Source organism: Pseudorca crassidens, chromosome 2 (assembly GCF_039906515.1).
Source record: "Pseudorca crassidens isolate mPseCra1 chromosome 2, mPseCra1.hap1, whole genome shotgun sequence".
Taxonomy (NCBI): domain Eukaryota; kingdom Metazoa; phylum Chordata; class Mammalia; order Artiodactyla; family Delphinidae; genus Pseudorca; species Pseudorca crassidens.
The window spans coordinates 152,343,090-152,358,498 of NC_090297.1; the positions used below are offsets into that span (position 1 = coordinate 152,343,090).

Consider the following 15,409-nt stretch of genomic DNA (forward strand, 5'->3'; position numbering starts at 1 on the left):
GAGGAATGACAACAATAAAGTCTTTATTTAGCAGCCAAGACTCCCAAAGACTTCATCCACACACCATGCCCACTAACGGACCCGTTTTTAATAACATTTCCTTCTGCTGCTGCTGCTTCTGGGAGGGAGATTGTTTGACCCATGTTTGGAAAACAGGCCAAATTAACAGAGGAAAAGGAATGAAAAGCGTCAGACTCTTTCATTCCTCCTCCTAACAATTGCCTTTCTTCTAATGCCCCTCACTCCCCTGCTGTTACTTTCCCAAATGTGAGGGGTGTGGGATGTGTCCTGTGAGCAGTGACAGTCCTTCCCTGGGTCATCTTGTCTAGGAGGTTGCTAAGGGAATGGAGTCTTGCTGCGTGTGAGTTAGCACAAGAGACAGCCTTGGTTTGGCTGCCAGGATGCTCTGAGGGAGAGGGAAAATTCTGGCCTGGGATCACACTGCAAAGGTAAGGCAGAATAAAGATTTTATGTAAGACCTAAAGTCACTGTCCGTGTGAACAACGTCAGTGTCTTTTTTCAGCTTCTCCATGTATATCACACTCAGGAGAGAGTTGGAGGCTGTATGGTCATCACACAAAGTACATGAGGAAACCCAAATGTCCCCTGTCCATGTCATCCCAGAAGACCCACTCAGGTAAGACCATCACCTCTAACAATTCTCCTCAGTTAAAAAACTGCAACACACTTGTAGCTAAGTGTTAAGTAACAGCCCATCGAAAGTGCCTGCCGCCTCAGCTGATTACTTAGAAAACTTGATGATGTTTACTTTTTCTATCATCAGGTCCCTGGAGAGCTGCTTCATTGGAAGCATTGGCTGGGAGAGCATTTTGCGATTCACTGGCTTCATATAGCCAGACCCTTAGCCTCCTCCAGAAAGAGCTTCCCTTCTTGGAGTCTCGGGGACACCAATTGTCGAAGCTTCACCCCAAGGGAGGTATTTATCTCTTTTTCGTGTGTCAAGGACAATATGAGGTGAAGGCTAGGAAAAGTGGTGGGAAGTTAAGATACCTGGGTTGCTGCTGCAGTTGCCGACTCCTAGGATGGAGCTAGGAGGCGGAATGTGGGGACAGAAAAGTGCAGGGAAGGTGAGGCAGTGGGGAGGTGGCTCTCCAATGTGGTGGATTACAGCTACATTTCCAGAGAGTCAGGACCTGCTCACACTTCCCACCCAGGTTGAAATCCCATCTTGGGGGCTCACTGCTTATTTGATCTGCACAGTAAGTGCTTAAAGCAAGAGAAGAAAGGGCACGATTGTCTATGATCCTTTCCACAGGGAGGCAGCTCAGGCTCCCCACCTCCCCACTGCCCTGTCTGGAGACTCTGGCAGGAAGGAGAGGTGTGGCCCTGAGCAGTTTGGGCTCAACTGCTCTGTGGTCATCAGGCCCACAGGGGCTGGATCTGGGTCAGACCCTCACCCCTCACAAACTGAGGCTCACAGTCTTGGGTGGCTGGGGGTCCGGGCAAATACGCAACAGGGAGGAGCTGTGGGAGTCTTGTGGTAGCGTACCCCTCAGCCAGCCTGGGGGTCTGGGTCGCCTGGGGTGAGTGGCTCCTGGTGGGTAGAGGCAGCATCCTGCCCATCATGGTATAACCCGCAGCACCCACCTGAGGCTTGGCACAGCCTGGGTGCTCAGTAGCAGTCTGTTTCATCACATTTTAAGAGGGTTGAACAAGGAAATTCTCTGTCGATCTCTTTTTTTTTTTTGCGGTACGTGGGTCTCTCACCACTGTGGCCTCTCCCGCTGCGGAGCACAGGCTCCGGACGCGCAGGCTCAGCGGCCATGGCTCACGGGCCCAGCCGCTCCGCAGCATGTGGGATCTTCCCGGACCGGGGCACGAACCCGCGTCCCCTGCATCGGCAGGCAGACTCTCAATCACTGCGCCACCAGGGAAGCCCTTTTTTTTAATTAATTAATTTATGGCTGTGTTGGGTCTTCGTTTCTGTGCGAGGACTTTCTCTAGTTGTGGCAAGCGGGGGCCACTCTTCATCGCGGTGTGGGGGCCTCTCACTGTCGCGGCCTCCCTTGTTGCGGAGCACAGGCTCCAGACACGCAGGCTCAGTAGTTGTGGTTCACGAGCCTAGTTGCTCCGCAGCATATGTGGGATCTTCCCAGACCAGGGCTCGAACCCATGTCCCCTGCATTAGCAGACAGATTCTTAACCACTGTGCCACCAGGGAAGCCCCTCGATCTCTGTTTTAAAAATGTTATTGCTGTAAAAATATGAAAAACTAATACCTTCTCTTGATTCAAAATCCAAAAGGTACGAAAGATTGCACCAGGGAAAAGTCTTCTCCCCCTGCCTGTTTCCCCGTAACCCAGTTTCCTTCAGGACACAACCAGCATACCAGTTTCTTGCGTGCTGCCAGATTTAACTTAACGCACATACCAGCGATAGGTTCAAGCAACTAAGCCTTTTATTTTTACTCAGTAGGATATCTTGATGATCACTCCATATTGACGCATAAGGCTGTCTCTCACTCTCTGCCCCGTATTTGTCTGAGCAGCCCCTCCTGATGGACATTTGGGCTTGCTGCCACCTCCTGACCCATTTTTAAGGTAAGCAGTGCTGGGCTTGGAGTCTCACAACCTTGGGTCCAGTTCTGGCTCTACCTCCTTTCCATGCTAACTGTGGCCTTTAACCTGAATGAGGGCTACTCATTTGCCCTCTCTGAGCCTCAGTTTTCTCATCTGTGTGTGGCAGGTATCAATTGCAGTCTACTGACTAAGTAGTTAAATTATTTTACAATTTAAACTTTCTTCTATAATTTAACTTAGTTTCTGAATCTGAGCATTCTTGTCACTGGGACAGTGGAAAACTCCACCTCAGTCCTGGGTGTCCCTCCCCTTGGGGTTGTCCAGCTGCTGAGGCAGTTAACGTTTTACCTCCAGTGCTACAGGACACGTCCTTCATCCTGGGAGGCCCCTCTGGCCTGGCAGCCCTCTGACGCTTTCTAAGGCTGTGTACTGAGGACAGAAACCTTCTGCAAGCTGTCATTTCCTTTCTGCAGACATGCTGGCTCCTGGCACTCTGCCAGGGGCTCAACCCCTCCCCCCCCCACCAGACCCCACATTCTACCCTGGCCTGGCCCAACCAGGGACCATTTCTTCTCGGGGAAGAAGCTTCCTTATCCTCTTTACTTCTGGCCAAGACATTGCATGTATACTCGGAAACCCCCAAGGGCTCTGGTTGTCAACCAAAGGGAGGGGAAAGACAGGGAGGGGAGAAATGAACCATGTCTGCAGCCACACAGGGAGTGCAGTTGTACTGGGGGACCCTGAAATCCCTTTCTGCTCACTGTTCATGATCCTGTCCAGAGGTTGTCAATTTGTGGGCCAGCTGAGCAGTCCTGCTACACCATCAGCTGGCATGACCAGACAACACTGGTCAGGGGGCTGCTTAGTCAGCATTGCTTCCAGAGTTCCTCAGGTCCTCGAGAAGCCAGGCTCAGGGGAGTGGTAATGGCATTTTGCCTTCCAAGGTGAGGTCCTCCAAGGTTCTGGGATGCCTCTTCCACCCTCCAATTACATCATCCTGGAACTCCAGTCTAACTTAATATTTATGTTGTAAAAATTGCCTTTTGCAAGTCACAACACCTAGATCTAATATCCAAGTTCTAGATATAATTCTGATAAGTCACAGATGGCATCCTGCTCCATGCAATGGAATATTGGGTAATGACACTGCCTTACATAGGCACAGTCACACTGCCACCATGTGATGATGACACGTGGACATATGTAGTTAATTATGCCCCATGTTGCAAAGTTCAGGAGGGCAGGAGCAACTCAGGCCGACCTGGGGCCACCACACATGACCTTGGGCATCCTCACATCCACACGTGCACCAAGCATCATCTTTAACCTGAATAAAAATTATAGTAATAGCTAAAGCTCATTGAAGTTTACCATACCTCAAGCCTTCTTCTCAGCCCTCTACACGAACAACTCTTCAATCCTAGTACAACTCCATGATGCAGTACTGCTGAAACACCCATCTGACAGGTGAGGGACGGAGGCACAGATAGTTCATGTGCCCAAGGTCACACGTCTAGTAATGGTAGAGATAAGACTGGAATCCAGGTTGTTCTGCTTCCAATGTTCTTGTTCATGTATATATCTATGCTGTTGTGATGAATAAAACGCAAGTTCTTTAAAATGATCTAGAGATCATTTTAGAAATCCATGTAGCTGGTGTCCTTAGGTATTTTCTATTAATGCAAGTTTAACTATCATCACATTTTTTTTTATGTTGAAGAGAAATCCTCACACTCAAAACTGTTGAGAACCACTGATCCAGGCCTCAGTTTCTCATCCCTAAAATACAGATTTACCCTCAGCTCCTCTCTTTCTCCCCCCGCCAACCGTATGGACTCCCTAAGTTCTGTCAGTCGTATTTCCTTAGTGGCTTTGGCAGCTTCCCCCCTCACCTGCCATGGTACTACACCACTACTGGGGCTCCCGAACGAGTGTCCCTGCCTCACCCCTCCCTCTGGCCTCCACCTTCCACCTGGATCTTCCTAAGGCGTGGATCTGACCAGGTCACCTTTCAGTGACTTCCTGTCCCCATAACCATGGTTCTTAGCCTATGGTGCAGGTCAGATTCACCAGAGAGCTCTTAAAAATGTCTGAGCACCCCCCCCCCCCCGCCTTAGAGATGCTGATTCAAATAGATCTGTATTTTTTTTCTTTTTTGCGGTACACGGGCCTCTCACTGTTGTGGCCTCTCCCGTTGTGGAACACGGGCTCCGGACGCGCAGGCTCAGCGGTCATGGCTCACGGGCCCAGCCGCTCCGCGGCATGTGGGATCTTCCCGGACCGGGGCACGAACCTATATCCCCTGTATCGGCAGGTGGACTCTCAACCACTGCGCCACCAGGGAAGCCCTAGATCTGTATTTTTAAAGGCTGCCACTGTGAGAGATTGGGATCCACACCTTTGACTGAGCTCTGACTCCTCCTTACTTCTCCAGCCCCATTTCTCAAACTCTAGACCCTAACCATGTGACTGTCTCACAGCAACCAGAATCCTCCAGGCTATTTCACATCTCCACATCTTTGCTCTCTGACCCTTCTGTCCGCCAGCTGTTGCATCCTCTAGGATGATCTCCTGACAGCACTTTCCTCTCCAACCCCATGGGTAGCCATAAGCACTCTGTCTATGTGTTCCAGCATCCCCCTAGTGTGTGTCCAGCCCAGGACCTGTGCCACTTCCCTGCCCTCCTCTGTTCTCCTCTCTGCCTGCTCTACAAACTCCCCAGTGGCCTGTGTCAAATCTGATTCTTGGAGCCCTGGGACCTGGCACAGTTCTGACACACAGTAGGTGTCAGTACCCTGAACCCTGGCCTCAGTGTAATCTGCCAGCCAGTCCAGAAGCACTAGAATACTTTCTCCTCCTTTGTGTTTGCCCGAGCCATTGCAAAATCCTCCTGTGTGTGTTTTTCTGCAGTCTTCTCACTTTCTAATCTATTTTTCATGACCCACAAGTGTGTTATTTCCCAAAACACAAACTTGATCATGCGATCTCCTTGCTTAAAATTCCGTAGTGAGTCTCAGTTTTTTACAGAACAAAATTCAAATGCCTTAGCATGACACGAGGCCCTGCAGTCTGACCTGGTTTTCCTGCCATTCTCATTTCCTTCTATAATTCCTACAGAACTTGAGAGCCAGATTCACAGGGTCACGTATCCCAGGTTTTCATGTCTCTAAGCTTTTGCCCAATCTAGGTTCAGATGTCCTTCTTCCCTTATTCGTCATTTGGGGAACTCCTATTCACCCTGCAGGACCCAAATCAAATATTATCTCCTGTATGAAGCTCTCCCTGATTTCCACAGGCAGAGTGAGCTTGCTCTTGTCCGTGCTCCCCTGGGCCACAGCTCTCTTACTGCACTTACCGCATGGTGCAGTTACTGCTTGTACCTCCTTTGTATGATCGGAGGGTCTCCAGGGCAGAAACCCAGCTCCTGGCAAAGGACCTGGCAGAGGAGTAATAATGGTCAGAATAGCTAACATTTCCAAGAGCTTAGTATGTACCATGCATCTACTTTACAGTGCATTAGCTCATTTAATCCTCATAACAACCAGAGGACTAGGTACTATTATTATTATCCCCATTTTACAGAGTGTTATACAGTCTCTAAGTGTCAAAGCCAGGCAGCCTGGCTCCAGGGTCCATGCTACACTATACTGATAATGTTTGCTGAACGAATGGTAATCCACAGTGAGTTATGTGTGTGTGTGGGAGTGTGGGGGGCGGTGTTAGTTAATAAAACATGATATGACCTGACTCCTACCCACACTACTCGCGGTGTCAGGCTGCATTGGAACCCTGGTCTCCCGAGAGCTGGTCTGTGGCTTTTACGGAGATAACAGAGCTGTCATCTCTTTTCCAGGAGCCGACACAATGCTCGTCCACTCCTCTCATTATCCCCATAAGCATCAGCCTCCTTTCTTTTTATTTTTCTTGTGTTCTGCTCTGCTTGCCCAGTCAGGAAAAACGACTGGTTGGCCTGCAGCTCAGGGAACGGTGCCCCATCTCCCTCTTGCCTCCTGGCCCTCCTCCGCCTACCTCCTGTGCACACCCCTGGCCTCACTCAGAGCCAGATCACAGGGCTCAGGGGCTGAGCCACGTGGCTGCCCACCCTTAGCTCCCTCCTGATTCCGGCCCCACCAGAGGGAAAGGATCCAGACAGAGGCAAAGACAGAAGCCAATGTTCTCGGCTCCAGTTTTCTCCTTTCTCAGCCTGCAGCGTTCAGAAGTGCTACTGTAGGATGTCACAGCACTGTACGCATGCACTCCCACCCGCTGCCTGAGACTTCTGTTGCCTCCAGGGGCTCTCCCTCTGTAGGCTGAAGCAGAGGGAGAGAGAGAACGCCCTCTGGTAGTGGTCTGTGGGCCCCAGCTTGGTTCTCCGGAGTGGAGTCACCATCCTGCCCTGGAAATTGTGTCAAAGCACCTTCCGGAAGGGAGGGCGGCCCACCCGAGCAGATTCCTGGAACCCCTCTGTTCCTACAGTCACCCTGCCTTCTGTTCACGTTTGCGTGCCTGTGGCTTGTTCCTGGATCTCCTTTCTCTTTTCTTCACATGGTGTGGTTCTGCCCCTGACAGAGGCTGCGTCTCCCCATCAGCCTGGCATTGGCATTTCCCAAGAGCAGTGTGAGAAGGGATTCTCCCAGCTGATGGTGTGGGAAAGAGGAGCCATGATTGGCTTCATCCTTGTTCTCCCTCCCCAGTCAGTGCCCAGGGAGGGTAGCAGGGGAACTTAGGGCTTATTTGAAGTATTCCATTGACTCTCAGTCTAAAATGGGCAATACACACACAGACAGGACAATCGGGGCAACAAGACCCATAACGACTGTCTGAACCCAAAGATTCACAGTAAAGGATAAATACTTTTTATTTTTTAATAAATACTTTTTATGGCCGTAGCTCATGAAACAGCATCATGGAAGAATCCCGAGCTTTGTTATGAAGTGTCCTTGCCAAGAGACACTGTGTTTCCTTTGTAGTGTTTACACTGGCCTTGGCGGCCATAGACAGAGGATTTAGCCAAGGGAGCTCTGGGCCGAGGGCTGCAGCTGGGAAGAAATTTACTGGGCACAAATGATGCCCCTTCGATCCAGTCACCTCTTGGCAGTGAGCTGATGGGGCCACTCCAGCCAGGTCTTAGAAGCCCACCGTAGATGCTCTTTCTTGGGAGGCACTCTGGGGGTGGCACTAGGGGCTGTGCAGCAGAGACTCTGAACCATGGCCTCTTGATGCCCCTCCCCCCACGTGGCCCTGGAAGATGCCCCTCGCTGCTTTTGGGGACTGAAGACCTGCTGTCCCACCCCATAAGGCTGTTCTGAGGACAGAGCAGGGCGTTCAGCCTGGAAACAGTGATGTTAATGGTGGAGCATCCCATCTTGGCCTACCCCAGGTGTGGGGAATTTTCAGGCCCAGTTGAGCCAAGCCACAGAATGAAGGCAAAAAGGCAAAACATGTTTTGGAAGGTGGCTGGCAGCCCCAACTGTCTGCTCCATGGGCCAGGGCTCAATGAGAGGCTCTGGAGTTAGCAAAGTGGTGTGGTGAGCTGGGAGGAGGCAGGCTGGGATAGCGGTGGCTCTGCTTTCACTAGATACCCCCAGAGATGAAGGCTTTCCACCCCACCTTGCCTTCATACACCGAGCCTTCATTAGCCTAGCACTTTAAGCTTAAATGACCTTGTGAGGAAGTTCTTCCTTCAGTCTACCTTGCCTCTCTCATGCTGGAATTCAGGTTCCCTTTTTTTTTTTTTTTGCGGTACACCGGCCTCTCACTACTGTGGCCTCTCCCGCTGCGGAGCACAGGCTCCGGACGCGCAGGCTCAGCGGCCATGGCTCACGGGCCCAGCCGCTCCGCGGCATGTGGGAGCTTCCCGGACCGGGGCACGAATCCGTGTCCCCTGCCTCGGCAGGCGGACTCTCAACCACTGCGCCACCAGGGAAGCCCCCTTTTTTATATTCAGATCCTTCTTGGAGGACGGAGAAGCCCCCTCCCGCCTTAAGCGGAACGTGGATTTGAAAGAGAGCCTTGGGTTCTGGAGACAGGTGCTGGGTAAACCGCGGCGTCGTCATTAGGGCTATTATATCATGAACATTACTCGTCTGTCTGCTCCTTCTGAATGCAGTAGCTCTCTGGGCAGGCAGCCACCCTCCTTCCCGTTTGTTCTGGGGAGCGGAAGAAAGAGGGGAGATGGGGAGGTGTGGTGAGGAGGGGGCAGAAGGAGGAAGGCAAGGACAGGCTCAGAGGGGAGCCAGCTATGCTCTTTTTTTTTTTTTTTTTTTTGCGGTACGCGGGCCTCTCACTACTGCGGCCTCTCCCGTTGCGGAGCACAGGCTCAGCGGCCATGGCTCACGGGCCCAGCCGCCCCGCGGCACGTGGGATCCTCCCGGACCGGGGCGCGAACCCGCGTCCCCTGCATCGGTAGGCGGACCCTCAACCACTGCGCCACCAGGGAAGCCCTATGCTCTTCTTATAACGTGGCTCTGCCCTTAGACTACATGTTCCCCCAGAAAGAGGCTGTGTCACCCCATCAGACTGGCATTTATGAACCTGATTTATGATGGTCACCACCCGTGGAGGTACAAGGGTGTGATATGGGCCATTTGGTCCGTGAGGCTGTCACACTGATTCCTGTTGTCAGGAGACCCTACTCCTCCCTCCCACTCTTCTCTCCCCCTCCTTTCTCCTCTGGTCCTCTCTCCCCTTCACCCATCCCTCCATTTCCTCTCCTTTTCCTCTTCAGGCTGCTCACTTCATTCTCCCATCCTGCTCCCAGCTTCTTCCTCTCTCCCCCAACCTTGGGCTCCTCTTGTGGCTGAGCTCAGGGAGGAGATATGAAATTCATTAGCTGTCACATTGCCGTGGGATTAAATCATCCTGGCCGCTCTGCTCCGGCAGCACTCTCCTCTCCACCAGGCCCTCACTGAGCCCCAGGCGCCTCCAAGCCCTGCAGCTCCGCCAGGACTCTCCCAACCCCTCAGTGCAAGCTCCAGGCTGCCTCCACTCCACCCGGTCCCTGTGACCCAGAGCTGGGTTCCTTCCCTCAACCCAAGTCCCCGGTGGGTTGGGGTGGAGGTGACTCCAGGTCACTCCCTTTTCAGCCTCCCTCTTGCAAGCTTCACTCTCACCCTCCTGGCCCCAGTCCTGGCTTCGAAGCCCAGCGTTGGGCCCCTTCTCCTGCTAGCCCCGCCCCAGCCCATCTCTGGTGCCCCTGCTGCCTCCCTATCAGTGCTCGTGTGCCTGTCATCTTCCTCCACTGCCTTGTCCCTCTCTCCTCATCTCAGGCCCCTTGCCTGATACCTTCTGCTCTCACAAAGAGCTCAGAACTGCCCTCAGAGAATTATTTAAGTTATTCCAGCTTCCCCTTGAGATGAAATGCTCTATGAAGTCTTACAGTGTATCCCAGCACCCTGCCCAGGCCTGGCATTCATCCCACAAATGCTTATTGAGCACCAACTATGTGGTTGGCAGTATATTAGTCTCTGAGAACACAGCTGTGAACAAAACAGACATGGTCCCTGCCCTCCTGGAGAGCTCAGTCTAGCAGGAGACACAGAAAATAACCTCAAAAAAATCACATCGTGTAACCCAAATATATATAATTTTTATTTGTCAATCATACCTCAATAGAGCTGGAAAAAAAATAAACAAACACATAAATAAATCTAAGTATATCATAAATGGTGGTTGTACTATGAAGGGGAGAAAAAGATACGGAGTAGGCCCCTTATACATATTTATGTAATGCATGAATGATGCATTAACTCCAATTTTTTTTTTTCCCCTTTTCTTGGCCCTACTTGCTTCCAAGAATGAAGGCTGATCTGGTCTATACCACCTAAAAATATCCTTAATTATATCCTAAATTAATCTTTCACTTTTTCCCCTTGTTTTTGTCTTATCATATTAATAATAATAATAATTTTCACACATTAAATGGCTATTATGTGCCGGGCAATATGTTAAGAACCTTCATGTATTGCCTCATTGTCATTTTTATCCCCACTTTAAATACAAAAAAAACTGAGACTCAGATTAAATAACCTGTCAAAAGCCACACAGCTACCAGCCATAGGTCTGTGTCTTACACTTCTTCATTGCCCCATAGGCAGGGGTACACAAGATCCCACAAAAGGAGTTGGGTAACCAAGCTGGTGGGGAAGAACGGACCTGGAAGCGTAACTCTGCCTCCGGGCCCCTGCTGAATCCAGCAAGAGTGGGGTTGGCACCCTTCCTGCCCCTTGGAGGGCTCCAGGCCTGGTGCTCTCACACACCTCTGTTAGGAATGGAAATCAGCCATCACCCTGCAAGAGCTGGTTGTTCAGCCTTTACTAGCACACCACTGGGCTTACCCACAAAATATGTCCAGAATCTGATCACTTCTCACTACCCTGACAGCCAGCACTGGGACCCCAGCCACCACGATCTCCTTACCCAGATTATCACACTGGTGTTTTAAAAGCTCTTTCTGCTTCATTCCTTGCTTCTCTTCAACTGATCCTCAACACTGCAGCAAGAATGACCCTGTCACTCCAATGGCTTCCAGTCTCACTCCAAGTGAGACCCAAAGCCCTAGGTACTTTGGCTTTCTCCTCCTCACTCCTCTTACCTGTTACCTCTCTCACCTCTACTACTACTATCCACACCTCTCCCGGCCACTCTTGCCCCCTTCCTGTTTCTCAGCCACTCTGGTACTCTCCTTGGGCCTTAGGGCCTTTGTACGTGTTATTCCCTCTTTCTGCCTGTTCTCCCTGCAGATATCTACATAACTCCCTCACCCCTCAACTTCAAGTCTTTATCACATTTCACCTTCTCAGTGGCTGTCTCTGGCCACCCTGTCTGAAATTGAAATACCTGCACAAAACTTCGTAAGTCCCTTTTCTGCTTTCTTCTTCCCCTTAGCAGTTGTTATTAACACATTATAAATTTTACACATTTATCTTTATCATATGTCTCCCAATTAGAATATAACTCCATGAGTTTGGTGTTTTTTTCTGTTTTTGTTGAGATTCATCCTGTATCCCTAAAACAAAGTCTGACATACAGGCATTCAGTAAATAATTCCTCACTCACTGGTTTGTGTTGACTTACATGGGTATGACCTACTGGGGCATCTGAACATTTTAATTCAATTGAGGAGGATAGGGCTTATCCCAGCCTTACTGGCATCTTAAAGGCAGTGTGCTGGCCCAAGTCTGCAAATTGGCAGCCTGAGTCGAATCCAGCCCAAGAATGTGTTTTGTTTAGCCCACTAGACTTTTAAAAAAATATTAATTAATTAATTTGTTTTTGGCTACGTTGGGTCTTTGTTGCTGCTCGCAGTCTTTCTCTAGTTGTGGCGAGTGGGGGCTACTCTTTGTTGTGGGCTTCTCATTGTGGTGGCTTCTTCCCTTGTTGTGGAGCATGGGCTCTAGAGCGCAGGCTCAGTAGATGTGGTGCATGGGCTTAGTTGCTCCGCGGCATGTGGGATCTTCCCGGACCAGGGCTCGAACCCATGTCCCCTGCATTGGTAGGTGGATTCTTAACCACTGTGCCAGCAGAGAAGCCTGCTAGACATTTTAAACTAAAAAAAATTAGTTGCCAACATAAAAAAATGGGAAAATTCACATTTTAAAAATCCAGATTTCCAGCTTCTCCGGAAAAAAACCCCAAAGATCCTGTAATCCTGAGGCTGCATTCCCACCTGGCAACGATCAGAAGGCACTGAGCAGAGCCTGCTCTCCAGTCTCTACGCCACTCCCCACCAGCATCACCTGCTCACATATGCGTCTGGAACCTGCCTGGTCTCCTGGCTTAGGTTTGTGTCGTTCAACGGTGAGGTTAGTAGCAAGACCCCTAAATTGGAGACAGGAGCTCTGAGTTTCAGTTCTTCACTTGTAAATGGAGATAATAACAATATCTACCTGAGAGGACAGTTATGAGACTTAGTGAGGCAACATCTGTGTTGAAGAGACTGGGTGAGCTGCAAAGCCCAGGACACCCTGAAGGGATCAGCATTCACGCTATAGCTGATAGGTCTCTGTCCAGGTCTCTCCTGTCTGAGGATCCCACCCAAAGCTTCTATGCAACATCATTCTGCCTTTCAGATAGCATCTGGCTCCCATGCAGAGCAAGGTCCTCAACCTACCCTCTGTCCTCAGCCTGTCCAAGGACACCTACCCAGCCACCTTCCTGGCACAGCAGCTCTACCAAGCTGCCTCAGGGGCAGAGTCCTGTGTTCTAGGACATCCCCCTCTGACAGGCTCCACTGCACTGGGCCCTGGGCAGCTGCGTCAGCAAAGCCTGGCAGGATGACACCAGGAGATAATCTATAGGATCCTGTGTAGGTTGGGTCCTGGGAGAGCCAAATGAGGACCGTGGTTCCTGCCTGCTCACAGCACCCACCAGCACTGTCAGCTGAGCCCAGAGCGGTTCGTGAATGTCTCTCTGCCCATGATCAGAAAGGTAGGAGTGTGGCGGGCGAGGGGGACACCATTCCCCCAGCCCACAGTGGGTTTGGGGTGGAAAAGCCAACTGTTATTGGGAAGCTTCAAGAATGTGTGGGAAGGCCACAGGAATGCCAGGGGAGGGGAAGTTGGAGGGACGGTAGGGACGCCAGAGTTGAGGGCTTTTTTATGCCATGTCTGTGGAGCTCAGAATCCTGGCTTTGAGTAACCATGTGCTCATGTATTAGCTGTGTTGTCGGAGGCAAGTAACATAACTTCTCTGAGACTGGTCTCCTCTTCTGTGAAGAGGAGAGATCTTTCCCTACTTTCTAGTGTTGTGATAATCACAAGAGGTCATGGGAGAATCACATCAATTTAATTAATGCGAGATCACATTAGGAGCTTCTGCTTGTGTGGTAGACACTGTCCTAAGTGCTTTATACTAACTCATCCACTCCTCACACCAGCCCTATGACTAGGTGCTATTTTTATACCCATTTTAGGGATGAGGAAACTGAGGTACAGCAAGGTTAAGGACATTGCCTGTGAATTTACAGCTAATAAGTTGCAAAGCTGGAATTTGAACTCAAGGGATCTAGGTCTAGAATTCAAGACCATTTTAAACTCTTGTTGTGTTACATCTCTAAAAAACTGTGCTGGGACAACTCTAAAATCTATGTTAAAATGTAAGGGCAAATTGTTCACTCAAATAACTGGATGTGATTTTACTGGGAGGGTTTTAATTTTTTAAGACTTGTTGGTAAGCAGAATAGTCAGGCTGTTTACTCTTGAGCTCCCAGTGGGGTGCTAGCTCCTATGGGAGGCCTGTGATGTCTGAGGGGCTCATGGCTCCCTGGGGAAGCTGGGACTAGCAGCCTGGGAAGAGAGAAGTGTTACGAGGGAAAGCCCTGGGGTTGAGTTGGGAGTGGATGCCTGAGAGAGGACACAGTGTGCAATTTCTGGGAAGGCCTCTGGAGGGTTAGGGTTAAGGTGGTCCCTGAAGAGCAGGACCTTGAAAAACGGGACGAGAACAGGGTTGGGTCACCCCAGTGCCATGGTTGTGGTGTGACTGAGGTCCTGCCAGCCACCCTTCTGCGTTGTTTTCTGAATCCTACTTGCCCTTTCTGGCTGGGAGTGGTCCTCCCATCACTTCCGTGGTAAGGAGCAGAATTCTGTGATCTCAGAGGCCTTGTTCAGCTTGCAGGTGGCTGTGAATGGACACAGAGGCCTGCCTCTGATTTAAACTTCATGATTTAAACTATACTCCCAAGGGAGCAAATGGCAGCTAGAGACTGGGCCTTGGGGCTAACGGCCATGAAAAGGAGGAGGCAGGAGACAGGAATGCTGCCCTCCCTCCCCTGGTGGCCCTCTTAGTCTGCCCTGTGCCAAGCCCCTCATGTGTGGGGAGAGGCAGACTCAGCCTGGGCTGTGTTGGGGCTTCTTGCGTGAGTTTCTGGCAGCGCTGGTCTGGTTCTGCCATCACCCGAGTAGTTCTCTTTTCCAGAAAATCATCACATCTCTTCCCGGATTCTCTCTTTCTCCCGTCCCTGGACATGATCAGAACAGAGTGAGACATTTCTTGCCCCTGTAAAAAGTCATGTTTATGAAATAAATCATATTCAGATTTCTCTAAACCAATCAGCTTTCTAGAAAGTATGATTCACTTGTTCACTCATTCACAAATATTTCTTCATCTCTAAAGGGGATCAATGATGTAACTCATGGGAAAATTGTAGGTGCTGAATGGCAGTATATGGAAATCTCTAGAATGTTACCTGGCACCCAGTAGACCAGTGTTGAGACTGGCTCATTTTACTGTGCACTGTCACTGTTTTAAGTGCCACGGGGATTGGGGAAGTGGCTGAGACAAGATCCCTGCTCTCAAGGAGTTCATAGTCCGGTGCATCCGAGAAAAAGGCCCTACAACTGTGGTTTAGCATGCAGCATGTGCCTCAGAGTCCCCTGGGGGGCCTCTCTCCTTCACAGTTTTGATTCACTGGGGAGGAAGCAGGGCTGGAGCATCTGTATTTCATTAAAAGATGCGCAGGGGATTCCGAGGCACACGCAGGGTGCAAGAGGCTGTCCTACAGTATGACGGATGCCACGTGGAGGTGGGGCACTAGGGAAGGGCTGATCAGCTCTGCCTGGGTCAGGCAAGGGAGGCTTCCCAGAGGAGGTGCTGCCTGAAGGTTGCAGACAAAGAGGGTGGGAACACCCTTCAGTAGAAGAACCAGCATACATCAAACTGATGGCATTTTCCAGGAACTCCAGGAGTCAGTCACTGCCCACGAGCATAGGTTCAGGGGATGTGGGGCTTGGGGCTCAAAGCAGGACTGCCAAGAGATGAAGCCAGAGAAACAGACGGGGGCTTGACTCTTTAGTTCAGGGGTCACAGTCAGGTTCTGAAAAACCTGCCATCTCTTTCTGCAGGAAGAAAACACATGTACACACAAAATCTTG

The 15,409-nt window shown here is 50.6% G+C and overlaps 1 long non-coding RNA gene across 2 annotated transcripts in view; it reads right to left on the reverse strand.

The window, feature by feature from the left end:
- Positions 1–10,108: 10,108 nt before the first annotated feature.
- Positions 10,109–15,409, reverse strand: part of LOC137219972 (uncharacterized) — a 38,758-nt gene continuing 33,457 nt past the window's right edge. For both annotated transcript variants that reach the window (XR_010941338.1, XR_010941337.1), the window contains exon 5: positions 10,109–15,373. This is a non-coding gene — a long non-coding RNA (uncharacterized lncRNA). The remainder of the gene's footprint in view (positions 15,374–15,409) is intronic.